This window comes from Heloderma suspectum, chromosome 5, assembly GCF_057233095.1.
Source record: "Heloderma suspectum isolate Gila_16-S chromosome 5, 16-S_ref, whole genome shotgun sequence".
Taxonomy (NCBI): Eukaryota; Metazoa; Chordata; class Lepidosauria; order Squamata; family Helodermatidae; genus Heloderma; species Heloderma suspectum.
The window spans coordinates 20,903,740-20,920,663 of record NC_139462.1 but is presented as its reverse complement, the minus strand read 5'-3'; the positions used below and the strand labels follow the sequence as shown (position 1 = coordinate 20,920,663).

The 16,924-nt window shown below is 46.1% G+C and overlaps 1 pseudogene; it reads right to left on the bottom strand.

The window, feature by feature from the left end:
- Positions 1-8,964: 8,964 nt before the first annotated feature.
- LOC146343678 (peptidyl-prolyl cis-trans isomerase FKBP8-like) lies at positions 8,965-16,057 on the bottom strand (annotated as a pseudogene).
- Positions 16,058-16,924: the final 867 nt, after the last annotated feature.

The window sequence follows — 16,924 nt, the reverse complement described above, 5'->3', positions numbered from 1 at the left end:
ATGCCCCCTCTTTAATGAGCTTCCGTCATGCATTAAAAACGTGGTTGTTCAGGCAGGCATTTGGGGTGGGTTAGGGTATATTAGGAAATGTTTTTATTGTAGAATTTTATTGTTTTAAACTGTTTTATTGTATGTTGTACATCGCCCAGAGTGGCTGGGTGACCAGCCAGATGGGCGATTAATAAATTTAATAATAAATAAATAAATAAATAAAGACTCTTGCGGCACCCTGTGGACTAACACATTTATTCTGGCATAAGCTTCCATGGGATGCAACCCACTTCATGAGATGTCAATGGGTATAGATAAGGGCCCATCAGTGGGGTGGGGTATCCAATGTTAGTCCTACATAGAACCATTGAAATGAATCGGATTTCTGATTAACTTAAGTCTCATTCATTTCAATGAGTGTAGTCTACATAGGACTAATAATGGGTACTACCCTAAGATTTACATCTGTTTGCCCATAACCGTCTGCTTTTATTGATTGATTTAAAATATTTCTTGGCCTCTTTACAGGGCAGAAGCCCTCCCAAGGCGGCGTACAGCAGTGAAACACATAAAACCAGTATGATATTAAGAACAATAAAAAAACAATAAAAACAGTAAGAATACAATGCAATAAAAACAGCAATAAAACCAACAACAAAATCAGCAACAAAAAAGACCTTTCCATTCTTGTAATTGTCTGCCCTGCCTCTCTTGATATAATCGGCTGCTTTTATGTGATTTCAGAATGAGCCTGTGCTATTACTATTATTTATTATTACATTACATTTATATCCCGCTTTTTTTCCTCTCGCAAGGAACCCAAGGCCACTCACATAGTCTTCCTCCACTACACATTATCCTCACAACAACCTTGTGTGGTAGGTTAGGCTGAGAGACAGTGACTGGCCCAAAGTTTCCCAGTCTGCTTCATTGCCCAGGCAGGACTAGAACCCAAGTCTCCCTAGTCTTAGGCCAATGCTCTAATCACGACACCACACTGCCTCTCATTATTATTATTTAATAGATTTATATGCTTCTTACCATATTTTAAAAAATCTGTAAGCTGTTTACAAGAAAATTTTAATACATTAAAATACACTAATATATATTAAAACACAATTAAGATATATAACAATTGCTAAAAACATTTGTATAAAAACATTGATGAAAACGTTAAAACCAGTACAACACTATAATTAACAAACTGGGCAGCACACTCACTCAGGGAAGGCCTGGGTGAAGAGATGGCTCTTTCGTAGCATGCTTTGGATGCTAATTATTGTCACCTCCCAAATACCAAGGAGGAGGCCATTCCATAAGGTGGGTCCCACCATGGAGAAACCCCACTTCTGGGTTGCTGAAAGATCTGCAGATCATGATACAACCAGCAAGACCTCCTTCAATGATCTTAATGACCTCACGGGTCTGTATTGGGGAAGGCAATCTGTCAGTTAAGAGCAAGGCAGCTGAGCACTATCAGTGACTCAGGGCATTTCTACATGAAGATTTTATTCCCCATCTTTACAGAGGCTTCTGTTTCTGGATTCTTTGAAGGATTAAGCTCTTCTCCTTTACAGGTGCTTGTTCCTGGGGGGCTCTTTCTTGGCCTTTCTACATTTCATTATACAACCACTAGATGGTGCTGTGGTATAGCAAAACTGCACAATTGCACAAGACTCTCATTCTGCTATTTCTAAATAATACCAGTCTTTCCTCATTAGGGGGGAAAAACACAATAATGGTTGCAAAGCACAGGAGAGGCCCTGGAGGATGACAATGTCATGTAAAGGACCAGCAGACTACCATGAGTGAGTAAGCATGAGTGCACAGTAAAAGCCTCACATAGAAAGGCTGTCAGGAAACCTCAAAATTAGAGTCCCCAGTGGCACCTTGCAGGTGAGGAGTGTGTTTGAAGAGCTCTGAAGCGCTTCGTTGCAAAGAAAGGAGCAGGTGACCTTTCCTGCTTGTTGTCTACGTGATGCCATTTTCCCCAACTTTATCAGCTCTCCTCTTGACTCCTTACCACCCTATTCCCCCACCACCACCCATTTCTGCCTGCGTGGCTCTCTGCTTGAGTAGCAGACAGTTAGAGATCTGCCTGGTTTGTCTGTGCCTTAATTCTCTCCAAAGTCAAATGCAATGCTACTTGTAAGGAGGGAAAGAGGGAAAATCACCTCTTCTAAGGTTGTGTGCATCAAGTAGATTATCAGTCAAAGTCTCCCAAAACACTTCAGCCGAGATGGTTCTCATTCTTCCTATTATCCGGGCTCTGTACATTCCCATCCCCGTCTCCCCCAGTTCTGCTTTTCGGATCGCTTCTGTAATGCCCCTGACAAGCTTCGGCTCTGCAGTCTTGCTGGTGACACTTTGCAGCTCTGCTTGTCCTACGTTTCTCCTTGCGTTTCTCGAGCACAGCACAGAGGCTCCTCCTGAAGCCGTTACTTGCCATTAGAGGATGGCCAAAAGCACAGCTATCAATTAACGTTAAGTGTAAGTGGGAGCTCTATTAATCATTCATTATCTTTGGCGTGCAATAGCACACATTACGGGAGTCGCCAGTCCAGTAATCCTTACAACCCCCAAGGTGCCCATCAGCTGCCATTCTGATTACTAAGCTCCTGCATTATCACGAGGGGAGAGATTGGAAGAAAGTCCCTCACAATTTATAGGATGTCGCAAGCGGTCTGAGAGCTCAAGCCCAGTACCCTCATTTCCACAAATCCTGGGGCTCTCAAATCAGGCAGTGCAGCCTTAGAACAGCAAAACACCTGGGCCCAACAACCCTGCTGGGTGCACACTAGTGCTACGCTGAAAATTTCGACTTCCATTTTTGGCATTGGGGGGAGGACGAAAACTCTGGAGAAAGAGGCTGGGTGGGGTGAGAATTTCAGATAATTTTCTCCTTGGGGAGGGGGACAGGGTCATAGAATCATAGAATAGTAGGGTTGGAAGGGGCCTACAAGGTTTCCACATACCTTTTTAAATCTAGGCAATTTTTGAGAGGTCTTCTTTCTATTTATTTTTTTAGAAACACCCCCTGCACTTGCAGGAGCCCAGACGTCTTCTCCAGCCCAGCAGTTCTTTCTGAACTCCCAGGAGACCATGTGACCTTGCCATCTCCAACAGGCATTCAGGAAGAACTCCCAGCTGGAGAAGAAGGCTTGTCTCCTGGAAGTGCAGGGGGTGTTTTTTAAAAAAAAATTTAAAAAGAAAGAAGGCCCCTCAAGAATTGTCTACATGTAAAAAAAGGTATGTGGAAACCCTGTCCCGCTCCCCAAGGAGACAATTCTCCGAAGTTCTCCCCCTCCCTGCAAAAGAGGGAGAAAAAACAAAGCTTCCTTCGCAGGGAGAGAAAAAGTTCCCGAAAATAGGGGACAGGGTTTGGCACAGCACTAGTTCACACAACATGCTCACCCGCACTCAGTGGTTGAGTGTGCGTTGTTTGTTGATCTGTGGGTGAGTGTGTTGTCCAAACTCAGGACATTTCCTGCAGGGTGGCTTGTTAACCACCCTGAACAACCCAACCACAAAACATGGGTTCTCAAGGGGACTTGTTAAAAAAAAAAAAAAGCCATACAGCATGGTTAACAAGCCACCCTGCAGAAAATGTGCTGGGTTCAGACAACACCCTAACCCACGGTCAAGGAACCACCCACACTCAACCACTGAGCGTGGGTGAGCATGTTGTGTGAATCCAGCGCAGTGGGAGTAAAAGCTACAAGAAACGAAGGGCTGCTTCTACCAAAAATAGCAGCACTATGTCGATTTGCCATCTTTCCCTCCATAATGCGTAGTATGACTTATTCTGGTCTTTGATATCATCACACTCTATGGCCCCAATTTGCTTTGCTTTCTCCCTCCCTCCTCCTTCCTTTCTTTTCCTTCCTTCTTTCCCTCTTTCCTTCCTTTGTTCTTCCTCCCTTCCTTCCCCTTCTTTTCCACTATTTGTACACTGTCTTTCAAGAGGAAAACCCCTCCCACGGTGGCTTCCAACATATGAAATACACAATATAAATGCATTTCAAAAACCATTAAATCATAATACTAAAATTTATTTTTAAAAAATTTGAAAACCCAGCAATAACACTAACGTTAAAAAAAAAAATCTAGCCCAGTAAAAACATTAAAATCCAATAAATATTTACAGCTAAACCCATATCATATATAGAGTAACCCAATAAAATCCTTTGTAGGAGAAAGCAGAGGAAAACAAATGAGTCTTTGGGGCTCATTGAAGCCCAGCAGGGAAGGGGCCTGATGGACCCGAGCTGGTAGAGCATTCCACCCCTGTGGGGTCCAGACCACAAAGTGCTATGGAGATGGAATGGAAGCAGAGATGGAAACACCCAAAGCAATAGCAGCAGGGGATCTGTGTCTTTATACCACACCTTCCAGGGCAGGGGATGGACTTGATATGAGCGCAGGCCTTGTTGCTCGCACTGTTTAAGTCAATCGTGAGGTACAATTAGATATCACAATAACAGCCCCAGTCCTATCATTAGGCAGAGTGAGGCAGCTGTCTCTGGCAGTGGATGCTGGGGGGCAGCAAGCTCCCTTTGCCACATGACCTGCTCTGCACCCCCTAAACTATAGGCTGCTGCCTTCAGGCAGTGCTGGCTCCAGGATTGTGCGGGCCTTTGGCCATGACACCCTCCATGGGTCCCCTCCTTCAGTGAGTCTTCCTTCTCACTGCCATTGTCACCAGCTGTTCTTGCTCCTCATCCTCTTTCGTATCGTTGCTGCCACTTGCTTGCCTGACAAGCAGAGAGCCAGGGAGCAAGTAGGCGGCAGCATCTGCTGCTTCTCCTTCTCACCACCATCGTTGCCTGGGCCAGAGTGAGAGGCAGGTAAATACGCAGATTGCAATGGTGAAGAGGAGGAGCAAGTCCAGGGGGCTCTTGTCAGTGGGCCCCTGCTGGGGTGTGGGCCCCTGGCAGGTGCCCAACTATGCCTACCCTTCTTGCTGGCCCTGCCTGCAGCTGCAGTGGAAGACACACTCCCATCACAATGATCAAAGTTAGATGTGACTCCCATTGCAATTAACTTCTGTGCAAGGAACGGGGGCTCGGGTGGCATCTGATCCTTCACTTCAGGCAGCAAAGTGTCTTGGGCCAGGCCTGCTCAATGCAGATCAGCGCCCAAAACAGGAGGTGGGAAATGGCACTAGAGGGGTTTTGAAGGCAGTGAGATGGTTTCAAAATGGGAGAAAACAGGAAGTGAGGTGGTTAGGACAGACTCAGTTATGTCTGCTCGAAAAGAAGTGGGTTGGTTATAGGTCCACTTTGTCATGGAAGGCTAGCTTGGAGTAAGGGTGGGCAGGAGCTGGATCGGGATCTGCTGGTGGATGTCTGGGTGATTTGGAGTAGATTGGGAAGGGTGTCTGACCCCATTTTCTCACAGCTGAAAAGCGTTCTTCTCTAAATTAAGGGCGCAATCCTATGGAGACAGGCGGCAGACTCTGAACTCAGAGGCGGCTGCCTATCCAATGCAGGGCAGGGGAAGTGTGGAGAGGACGATCCCCTCCGCATTTCAGCCACCCTGCATTTGCAGCTAGACAGCCGATTTTGGCTGTCTAGCCGCGGGAAGACGGAGCGGGGGAAGCGGCTGCTGGACAATACATTGGATGTGTCGTACTGGCATTTCCGCCTTCCGTGCCCCGGAACGCTCCCCCGGAACGCCCTGTTTTCGCTGCTCCGTGCTCCTATTCCTAGTGTGGAGCACAGGGCCGTTCCTCAGGGAGATAGTCGGTTCTCCTGTGGCCGTCTAGCCGCTGACTAGCGGCCATAGGATTGCGCCCTAAGTCACTGAAAAAGAACATTTGAGGAACATTTGCCGTTAAAAAGCCCCGCCATATGCCCAGGAGTAGAGGAAAGCCTTAACCTGGCACCGAAAAGACGACCAGGTCGCTGCCGTGGAGCCAGGGTGGAAAATGTCAGATTATGGGTGGAGCCTGACAAAATCTGGCTGATCATGAGCAGCAGCTTGAGGAACCTGGCATCAGCTGGCTTTTCAGATCCACAGTATATTCACCTGAAGGGCTGCCTTCCTCCATATGAGCCCCCCATTCACTGAGATCACCGTCGGAGGCTCCTCTTGGCATGCCCCCACCAGTACAGATACAGGGAGTGCCAAGCAGAGATTGGACATTTTCTGCAGTGACACCCCATTTATGGAATTCTCTCCCCAGAGAGGTTCAAGTGCCACCTACTTTGTTTCATTTCAGTGCCACGTAAATATATTTTTTATTTTCTCAAGCACTCTTGAGTAGGAGTTTTTATCTCTGTCTTGCCTTTTGCTGCTTCCATGGCTTCACTTTTTAGAAGTTTGGTTTATTTGTTGTTATATTGCTGCTGCTTCATATTGATATATTTACTGCTTCTTCATGTTGTATAGCAATATGCCCTACAATAACCAAACAGACATACACATGTTTTTACTGTTTGGACCAATAAATTACAGGCTTGTTAGCAAATCTAGTAAAATTGTAACTCTTGGTAAATCAAATATCCCCAATCTGGCGCCCTCCAGATGTGTTGTACTACAACCCCCATCACCTCAGCCATGGCCCTGCTGGTGGAGGGTGATGGGATTTGTAGTCCATGGCTGGAGGGCACTGGTTTGGGGGTAGCTGCAGTAGATAAACACAATCCTTCCTCCTTTGCGGTAGCGATACTTCACAGCAAGCAGAGGCACATTCTAAAGCCTGCCCCATGGCGAAGCATCCTGGGATGGAAAAGAAATCAGCTTAGCCGATGCAGATTGCTAAATAAGAGCATAATTAATTATTTTTTCAACAGAATAGCCCTGAATCCTACCACAAATCAATCAGCTCCCCTAGCTGAAGATGCACTGACTCTATTTTAGCTCAATAAAAACAAAATCGATGAAGGCCAATTATACTCCATCTCATTAGAGTATGCAAATAATGTGCAATACAAATCAGACATTGTGTTTCACACACACACACACACACACCACATCTCTTTCCAGTCCTTGTAGCAAGAAGAATCAAGTTAAAGAAGCAGCTTTTAGCAGGTGGGAAGGTGGAATGCGTGTGCTGATGCTGGCCTCTAGCTGCTGCATCTGGCAGAATGCCGGCTTGTGTTGGGATTCTTGGGAACACTGGTAAAAACAGAATCTGTCTCATCTTTACGGTAGGGATGGGTGAGAAATTCGTCAGGTTTGCAATTTTATGCAGGAATGCCCAATTTGCACCTCCTGAAACCAAACATGGAACGGAATGTACAGTATCTTGCTAATGAAATCTGTACATCTCTTGAGGCTTGCCGTGTGGGGGGGGGGGGGGTATACGAAAAAAAATGTTTACACTTGAAATGTGCACACATTTGTAAATGCACAGAAAACCGTTATTTTTAATGGGCAGGAATTGTGCACAATTAAGAAATGTGTACAAATAATACATATATTTAGAAACATGCAAACAGAAATATGTAGAGATTTCTGGGGGGCGGGGGGTTCATGATCTGATGTGGACCTGAGTCGGAACAAGCTGGGTGGTAGAAAGATGAGACACCCCAATAAGATCAAGGTTGACAGATTCCCCCATCCCTATTTGACACTGGTGGGATCCCTCTCCTCCTTGCTCCCTACCAGCTGACCTTCTCCGCTCCTTTATAGAGCAGAGCATAGGGACAGAATGAAAAATGATTCTAATCAAACACATATAAAAAGGAGGACGGATGAATGGATAGGTAGGTAGGTAGGGCAAAAGCTAGCTGGGATACAAAAGGGTCCTTTTGGATTCAGAGCGTCAGCTCTGAAATTTCACAAGTGCATATAATATATCTGCAGGGAATATGAGGTTTCCAACACTCAGCACGATTTTTACATTTAAAAAATATCATAGTGCTTTAATTACCACCAAAGGAACATAAAATTCCTTTTAGGTGTCCACCATCTTCTCTTACTCCAATTTTCCTCTGCTTTCATTTCCTGGGTCATAGTGAACTTGTCAAAGTGGTGCCATTAATATAACGGCAATAAGATAAAAATACAAAAAGAAGAAGCACCTTAAGAAGACTTGGGAAGTATGTGACGGGGGGGCGGAGGTTCTTAATTGTGCAGCACATAATGGATTCCTAATACTTTTATAGAAAAGTTTGCTCCTTCACCTGCGTGGTGCATCAGAGGTTCCCACACTCTGATAAATTCACAGTTGACATACAGATACCCTTTGTCACAGGAGGGCTGTTTCTTTCATGCCCTCCTTTCTAAGTTTCCCAAAGGCATCTAGTTAGCCACTGCTAAAAACAAAATACTGGATTGGGTGGGTCTTCAGTCTGATCCAACAGGGCTTTCCTTAAGTTCCTATGTTTTGCCTCCGTGTTCAGAGGCAATAGATCTGCGAATACCAGATGCTATGGATAACAAACAGAGGAGTTGCATTCATACCCTACTTGTGAACTTGCAAGGGATAACTGACTGGCCACAGATGGAAACATAAGAGCATAAGAAGACCGATGCTGGATCAGATCAAGGGTCTATCTAGTCCAGCATTCTGTTCACACAGTGGCCAACCAGCTGTCAACCAGGAACCCATGAGCAAGGCACAAGCGCAGCAGCACCCTCCCACCTATGTTCCCAGCAACTGGTGTACATAGGATCACTGCCTCTGGTACTGGAGGTAGCACATGGCCATCCAGACTAGTAGCCATCGATAGCCTTCTCCTCCAGGAATTTGCCCACCCTCCCCCCTTTTAAAGCCATCCAAATTGGTGGCCATCACTACATCATGTGGTAGCGAGTTCCATAGTTTAACTCTGTGCTGTGTGAAGAAGAACTTCCTTTGATCTGTCCTGAATCTCCCACCAACTAGCTTCATAGGATGACCCCGGGTTCTAGTATGTTGAGAGAGAGAGAGAGAGAGAGAGAGAGAAATGTCTCCCTATAGCAGAGATGTAGAATCTCAGCCAGTGGGCCAGATCTGGCCCTCCAGTAGTGGTCTTCAGCCCGTCAAGAGCTGGGACCCATCTTGAACCCCATCCTGCAACACAGAAGCAACTTCCAAGAGCACTTGGAGTAGACCCCCTTGGAGTAGACCCCCTTGGAGTAGACCCCCTTGGTAACGGGGTAACATCTATGCACAGGGCAGTGGAGGCATACTCTGTGTTGAGGTGCACTGCCTTTCTACGGGATTACAAGTCCTCTGCTAGCAGGCAATACATCCATTCGTGATACTGATTACTAGGCCAAACACAGATCATCTTTACACAATCCCAAAATCCAGCCTTTGGTCTGATCTGACATGGAGGCCTTATGGATGTATCAGATTTTTTTCAGGCTCACCATCTTCCATAGTCCCACTTAACATCTGCTTTTATAAGTCTGGGGGACCCTCGATGGTGGTATCCGGTGTAGTGTGAGGGGATGCAGTCAGAAGTGAGTATCAGCAGTGCCCCTGTACATGTGCAGAAGCCTGTCAAGTGATCCCCATCAGCTCTTTGGCTCCTGACCAATTTCTAGGATGCTTGAGTTCAGAAATGCTTCAAGGGGAATATCTTCTTTTGTTCAGTGATTGTTGGGTGGATGGATTATAGGTATTTTTATGCCACCCTTCAATCATTTTCCAAGGTCAGTTTACAAGAAAGAATAAAACAAATTAAAATGTAAACACAAACAAAAAATAATAAACCGTATCAATAAAGTATAAGAATTATATCAGTCTCACCAAGAAAGGAACAGAGAAGAAGGTGAGATGCATAGCTTCTCCCCATATATATTTCTTTCAGATATTTAATATAGGGGGAAAGCTTCCAGCCACAACACACAAGAAATACACTTTGCTGTTCTATATCCCCCTTATTTTTTTTCTGGTGCCACCAATGAAATTGGAGAAGCACTGGGGAAGTGTATGATCTTCCTCCAATACATACAGTGAATTAAACTATTTCTGTGTATTGTTGTCCATGTCTGCGTGGTTGTCTTCTTTTCTTTTTAAACCAATTTTTCTGAAGAACCCCTTTTAAAAGAGGTCACACACACAATGACAGAGCATAGAAGAAAGAGACGATCTGTGTGAGAGAGAGCGGGGAGGAGGAGGAGAACTGACTGACCGACTGTCTGAATTAGTTTGGTAAGCAGTGAAGTTAGCGTCATACAAAATGAGGTCTTACATGCACCGGCTTCTTCATAAAGTAAATTTACCTTTTCATTATTATTTACTGAGCATGCCTGGATTTCATTTGTATGGATTTTATCCAGCAAATAATAAAAAATAGTACAGAAAATCTAATAAAACAGAGAAGGCCAGCATCATCTGGAGTCTGTATTCTGATCCTGAGGTCATGATTCTTTCCCCCACCCCCTTCTGTCTTTCTTTTTTTTTAAATGACATACTCAGATTATGGGCACAATCCTGCAAGGAGTCCTCCTGCGCAAGCTCCATTGAAACGGATGGGAGCTACACGAGAACAGCACCCTGCTTTTGCAATTGGACTTTTGGCCTGCAATCCTAGGGCACCGTGTCATTCCATTAGCACAAATGACATTGTGCTAGCGGAAACTAGGTTCTGAGCTATGCACAGGAGTCCAGCTAACGTTATATTTGCGCAAGCGTGGCTGTGCAAGCAGTTTTGCATATAATCCTTGTGCAACAGCTTGCGCAACGGCATGTGCAACCAGTTGTGCAACGGGTTGCACAAGTGCTCACACAACCGGTTGCACAAGTGTAGCGGGCGACCACTTGCACAACAGAAACATTCAGCAGAGCTCCGCTAGCAGTGTTCGGGTTTGCGGAATGTCATCGTTGGATGCTGCCGCTATACACAGCTTCCCTGAGAGTAAGCCCCATTGAATTCAACAGGGCTTATTTCTAAGTAAACATGTATAGGGTGGCACTGCTTACAATGAATGGGTCAGGTGGAAGAAACGCCCTGCTGAATCTGGCCCTGCAAGTCACGCCTCTTGTTGGACCAACTTTGATGGCCCGCCAGCACAAACAGCAGCGGTGCAGTCAGTCAGGGCTCACGAGGACATAGCGCCAACAGTGTTCGCTTAGCAGGGACGCTGATGTCATCTGCCACCGCCTCAGACTGACCTAGTTCCATTCTGTATAACGCTCTCCCTCAGCTGCTAGTTCCCTTTGGCTTCAAACTGTGTGGCTGGGGTGTCCAGCACCAGTGTGCCCATGGACATCTCTCTCGGTGCCCACCAGGCTCTCTGCCCCTCCTGTTTTAACTGGGAGGCTGGCATACTGCAAAGGGAAGTGCTGCCCTTCAGCGCCATCTTTATTTGGGTTTGAAAACATGGTTTTGTGTTTCGAAGCTCAGCCCCCATCTCTGACTTCTGCTTAGGTTCTTGGGCAAGCTACTTTTCTATTAGCCTTACCAGTTGCCTTCTAGGAAATGAGTGTTTCAGCCATGCCCACTATGACAGCCATTCTATAAATAGGCAAGCCCCGCCCTCAGCAGCCATTTTGTGATCACCCATGACCCTCTCTCAAAATTCCAAACGTGCCTGCCGTCCCAAAGAGCCTGGGGACCCCTGCTGTATGGAGTGGTTAGGGAAGTCTACTTCAGCCACATGGACGCTTTTAAATTATTTAAGGGTGCAATCCTATGCATGTTTAGACAGAGAAAAGCCCTACAACTCATGGCTGGCTGGGGAATGCTGTGAATTGTAGGCCTTTTCTCTGTCTAAACATGCATAGGATTGTACCCTAATGTATTAAAAAAAACAGAATAACTCTGAGATGAAAAGCCCTAGAGGCCCCTTAGTATGCATGCCAAGTTTCAGGTGTCTACGTTTCACAGTCATGGTACTATGGCACTGAGCGATGGACAGAGGACACTCTATTTTATTGTGATACACTGACATCTACAGCCAGCAAGGCTTTTTCTTTTTTTGGTAATGAGCCCACCTCTTTGGAATGCGTTGCCAACAGAGATTCTTCTGGTCTGTAAGCTCAGCCCATTTTAGAAGGGTGGTTACAACTTCTCTTTTTAAGCAGGCTCTTTAATACTAGTGTGCTAGATATGTTACTCGTAAAAGTCACTTTTAATTTGCTTTGAAGATTTAATGGATATTTTATTGTTGTAAAGTGTACTTTTATTCTCTGCTTTGAGAATCTGTAGCATTAAAAAGTAGGTTATGAATTTTCTAAATAAATATTTTGGACTAAGGGATTACATTTTTAAATAAAATATGACATTGTGGTAATGATTTTACGTATACTGTCATTTGGACTGAGTTCATAAGATGGGAGTCAAAATCAAAGGGTGGAAAACAGGCAAAGTTAAGTCTCATTGATTTTGATGGGAGTTTGAATGGATGCCCTTCATAGTGCAGCGCTATGCATGTTTACTCAGAAGTAAATTTCACTGTGTTCAGTAACATGTACCCATAGGTAAATGCGCAGAAGATTGCGGCCTAAATATATGCCATTGAAATCATTGGAACTTCAAAGTGCTGAATTGGTGGCTGGATCCTGCACCGAGAGCCTAGCTGCACGTTTCTTAGTAATGCTTGCAATGCACATGAGAGCTGGAGAAGCAGGAAATAAAATGGATTTTTCCATAAAATTCTATCATTTTCTAATTGTGGCGCTCATATACATTCAAATCAATCATCCCTTGTGATTCCCAACTGTGCATGCTGGTTCTTGAATCAAAATAACTTGCAATACTGCCATCTGGTGGCAAAATACCAGATGTAGTCCTCCTCACCTAGTCCTTTGGCTATACATTGATACCTTCGAATGGATGTGCTCATTTGGGTCAACGTTTGTTACCAGAGAGCTCCAGTGCAGTGTGATTGCATAGCTGCGATGCCTCAGCTAGCCACACTGTTCTATGCAAATGAAACTCGTTCATCCCTCTTCATCAAAGACCAACAGACTCAGTTTGACCACTCAAAGTCTGGCCAAGTTTCCGAGATAGATCAGTTCCCCTAAGTCTGGGGTCCCCAACACAGCCCCTGTGCACACCTCCCATGGTATCCTACAGGCAGCCTGCCCCTCCTGATTTTTTTTTTTTTTTAAAGAATTTTAAAGGACATAAGAAGAGCCCTGCTGGATCACACCAAGGGTCCATCTAGTCCAGCATTCTGTTCACACATCTGTCCCACAGGAAACCCACAAGCAGGACATGAGTGCAACTGCATCCTCCTGCCCATGTGCCCCAGCAACTGGTGCACATAGACATACTGCCCCTGATACTGGAAGTAGCATATAGCCACTAAGACTAGTAGCCATTGATAGCCTTACCCTCCATGAATTTGTCCAATCCCCTTTTAAAGCCATCCAAATGTGTGGCTATCACTACATCCTGCAGCAGCAAATTCTATAGTTTAACTATGCACTGTGTGAACTACATCCTTTCATCTGTCCTGAATCTCCCGCCAATCAGCTTCATGGGATGACCCCAGGTTCTAGTATTATGAGAGAGGGAGAAAAATGTCTCCCTGTCCACTTTCTCCATAATTTTAATTAATTAAAAAAAAAAAAACTGGTTGGCTGGCATGTTGCCAAGTGCTATGTTTATTTCCAAGCATGCCTTTGAGCCCCATGGGAACTCCAGAGGAATTCTTAGAAAATTAACATCTCGGAGCTGCAGCCCAACCCTTTATTTTGAAGCATGCCCTGCCACCCAGAAAAAAGGAAAAGGTAAGCTGAGGTAGTAGGAAGCATCCAGGGGCTAGTGCAGGTGACAGAGGGAAAGAGAGAGAGTTTTTCTCTGAGCATCATCAAATTGTCTTCCATTGAATGGTATTTTGATGTGCTTTGTGGGGGTAAAGGTGTGATTTGGCATTTGGGGATCAGACCACACCACCAGTTCATGCTCAGTTTCTTGGCCAAGTTACTTGCCTCTGAGCCTCACCAGTTTGCTTTCCGTGTGAGTTCCAAAGAGTGGTTTTGTATTCTGATGCTCAGATCCCATTTCGACCTTGTGCTTTGGTTCTTGGGCAAGTTACTTTTCTTTTAGCATTTCTTTCAGTGGTTGATATACCTGCCCAGTCACTTTAAGGTCATAGTATTCCTTCTGTTTTTGTATGGCTGCTATGACCACCGACAAGGTCACGCCTCCCAGCACCCTGGTGGCGGCGTTAAACAGCCACTTCCATGGAATTGACCCTGATGACTTATCTTTACACTTGGCGAGAGGGGGGCCACCAGGGCCAGTGTTCCACAGCATCTTGTGGTACATCTTTGGAAGACAGAAACAAAATTCAAAGTGACCTGGATAGACTGGAGCGCTGGGCAGAAAACAACAGAAATGACATTTAATAGGGATAAATGCCAAGTTCTGCACCTAGGAAAAAGAAACCAATGTACAGTTACAAGATGGGGGATACGTGGCTCAACAACACTACAAGCGAGAAGGATCTTGGAATCATTGTCGATCTCAAGCTGAATATGAGCCAACAATGTGATGTGGCTGCAAAAAAGGCCAATGCTCTTTTGGGCTGCAGTAATAGAAGCATAGCTTCCAAATCCCGGGAATCCTAGTTCCCCTCTACTCAGCACTGGCTAGGCCTCATCTGGAGTACTGTGTCCAGTTCTGGGCACCACACTTTAAGAGGGATGCAGACAAACTGGAGAGGGTTCAGAGGAGGGCAACAAAGATGATCAGTGGAATGGAAACAAAACACTATGAAGAGAGACTGAAAGAACTGGGCATGTTTAGCCTTGAGAAGAGAAGACTGAGGGGAGATTGGATAGCGCTCTTCAAGGACTTGAAAGGTTGTCACAGAGAGGAAGGCCAGGATCTCTTCTTGATCATCCCAGAGTGCAGGACACGGAATCATGGGCTCAAGTTACAGGAAGCCAGATTCCGGCTGAACATCAGGAAAAACTTCCTGACTGTCAGAGCAATACGACAATGGAACCAATGACCTAGGGAGGCGGTGGGCTCTCCCACACTGGAGGCGTTCAAGACGAGGCTGGACAGCCACCTGTTGGGATGCTCTGACTTGGATTCCTGCACTTAGCAGGGGGTTGGACTTGATGGCCTTGTAGGCCCCTTCCAACCCTACTATTCTATGGTTCTATGATCTCCATCTCCATGCTGTTTTGGTCAGTGTGCTTCTTGGCCAGCTTCAGCAGCTCCATGTGGATGTTCTTATTCGACTGCTCTAGCTTCAAAGCAGCTTTCAGTATGGGGATGACTTCGCTGTATTCACCTTTTGTTGGGCCAGGACCTTTCCTTTCCAGAAGAAGGCCCTAATGGTGTCCGGCTGCTGCTCTAAGACCTGATTGCAGGCCTGTAGGGCAGCTTCGTAATCGTCCAGTTTCAACTGAGAAGCTGCTAAATTGTCGAGGCATTTCATCTTCATTGCCAGTAGCTCAGCCTCGTCCTCCAGGCTGAAATCCACTTTAGAACTGGAGCTGATGACCTTGAGGACGATGTCGTAGGAGTTGATGGCCAGCACGCAATCTGCCCACTGGTGGTAGAAGTTGCCGGCTCAACTTTCACTTTCCTGCTAAGGAGTTCCAAATCAGGAGCATCCGGTGCTGCTAGGAGCTCAACCTCGAGGGCCAAGGTTGCGTCGGGAGGCATGTTGACGCTCCTCTCCTGCGGGCCGAAGCAGTATTTTGCATCCGAAATAACAAGCACCATCTCTCCCATCTCCAGCAGCTGCACGTAGAGATCCAGAGCCTAGATGACACCACAGTCTCCCAACATGAAGGTGAGGTCAGGGTTTTCTTCTACCGCCATACCATCCTCCAGCGCGGCTTTAAGCCATACAGTTACATCCTGGCCCTTGACTGGCCGGCTTTCTCGACCTTGACCTGCTACAATGACTTTCTTAAACAAACCGCTCCGCAATACATCGAGCCGCTCTTGCATAACTTCGGCCCCTTCCTTGGCAGGGTGCTCCAACACATCTCCGTGGCTTCTGCAGCCTTGCTGGCAGGGACATCTTCCAGTGGGGGCAGCTCACTCAAGTCCCCACCTGCATCCTCATCATTATCCAGGACTTCAAAATCTTCCCCCCTGTCCATCATAGAGGGGTTGGCTTTGGCCAGCTCAGGGGAGGTCCGATCAAGAAGGCTGGTGCCTGCCCAGTCTGGAGAAATGTTGTCCAGGCCTTCCCTTCTGGAAGCCATGGTGCCAGCAGGCAACAGATCAGTCGAGCAACGGTAAATTACTGCAGAACCATATCCTTCAAGGATCTTTTAGTTCATTCTGATTTTTCCTGTTCACGCTCTGGTCACGAAGAGATTAGAGGCCATGATTGATGTGGACATCGTGTTAACTGTTCTCAGTCACTTCAAATTCAGTTTATACATCCCATGGATCGTCGCTGCTTTAAACTGCCACGTGTCTAACTGCAATGCCTCTCATGTCGTTTATGTTGCAGTGTGCACTGGAAAGGGTTACCAGGCACCAGGTATCACTCCCACTGCAGGGAATATCCTTTGCTGGACATTTGATAGATACTGCAGGCCCACTAATATCAAATGTTAGCAGGCTGAATCTGAACATTGAGGCAATTGAATACCGTATGAATTTAAACACACACGAGGCAGTGCTATTCCCCCCCCCCCCCGGCCAACTTTCCTCTTACGACGCTGGGTGAAATAAATCCAGCTAACTGATGAAGAGATTATTGCCTATGGAGTGATGCACTCTGCACACACCCTGGGGCACTCCTGCCCCGCAGCCTTCCCATTCATAGCTCGGTGCACGGAGCAGCCGGGGAGGAAGAGGAGACATGGCTAACTGGGCACTCTTCCCCCAGCCTCCGGAGGTGTCCCGTCAGAAAACACAAACTCCTAAAGGCCAGCTTTCTGCTTCAGTCAGGCCTGACACTCAGCACAGATCCCTCATTCTCTCAGAAACAGATGCTTCTTCTGTTGACAGTAACTGCTCTCTTTCTCTGTCAGACCTGTTACTCATGGTCTTCTGCCATCTCCGGTGCTTACTCTCAACTTCAAGTTTTCGTCTTCCTCTCATGAAGGCTTTCTTTAGCT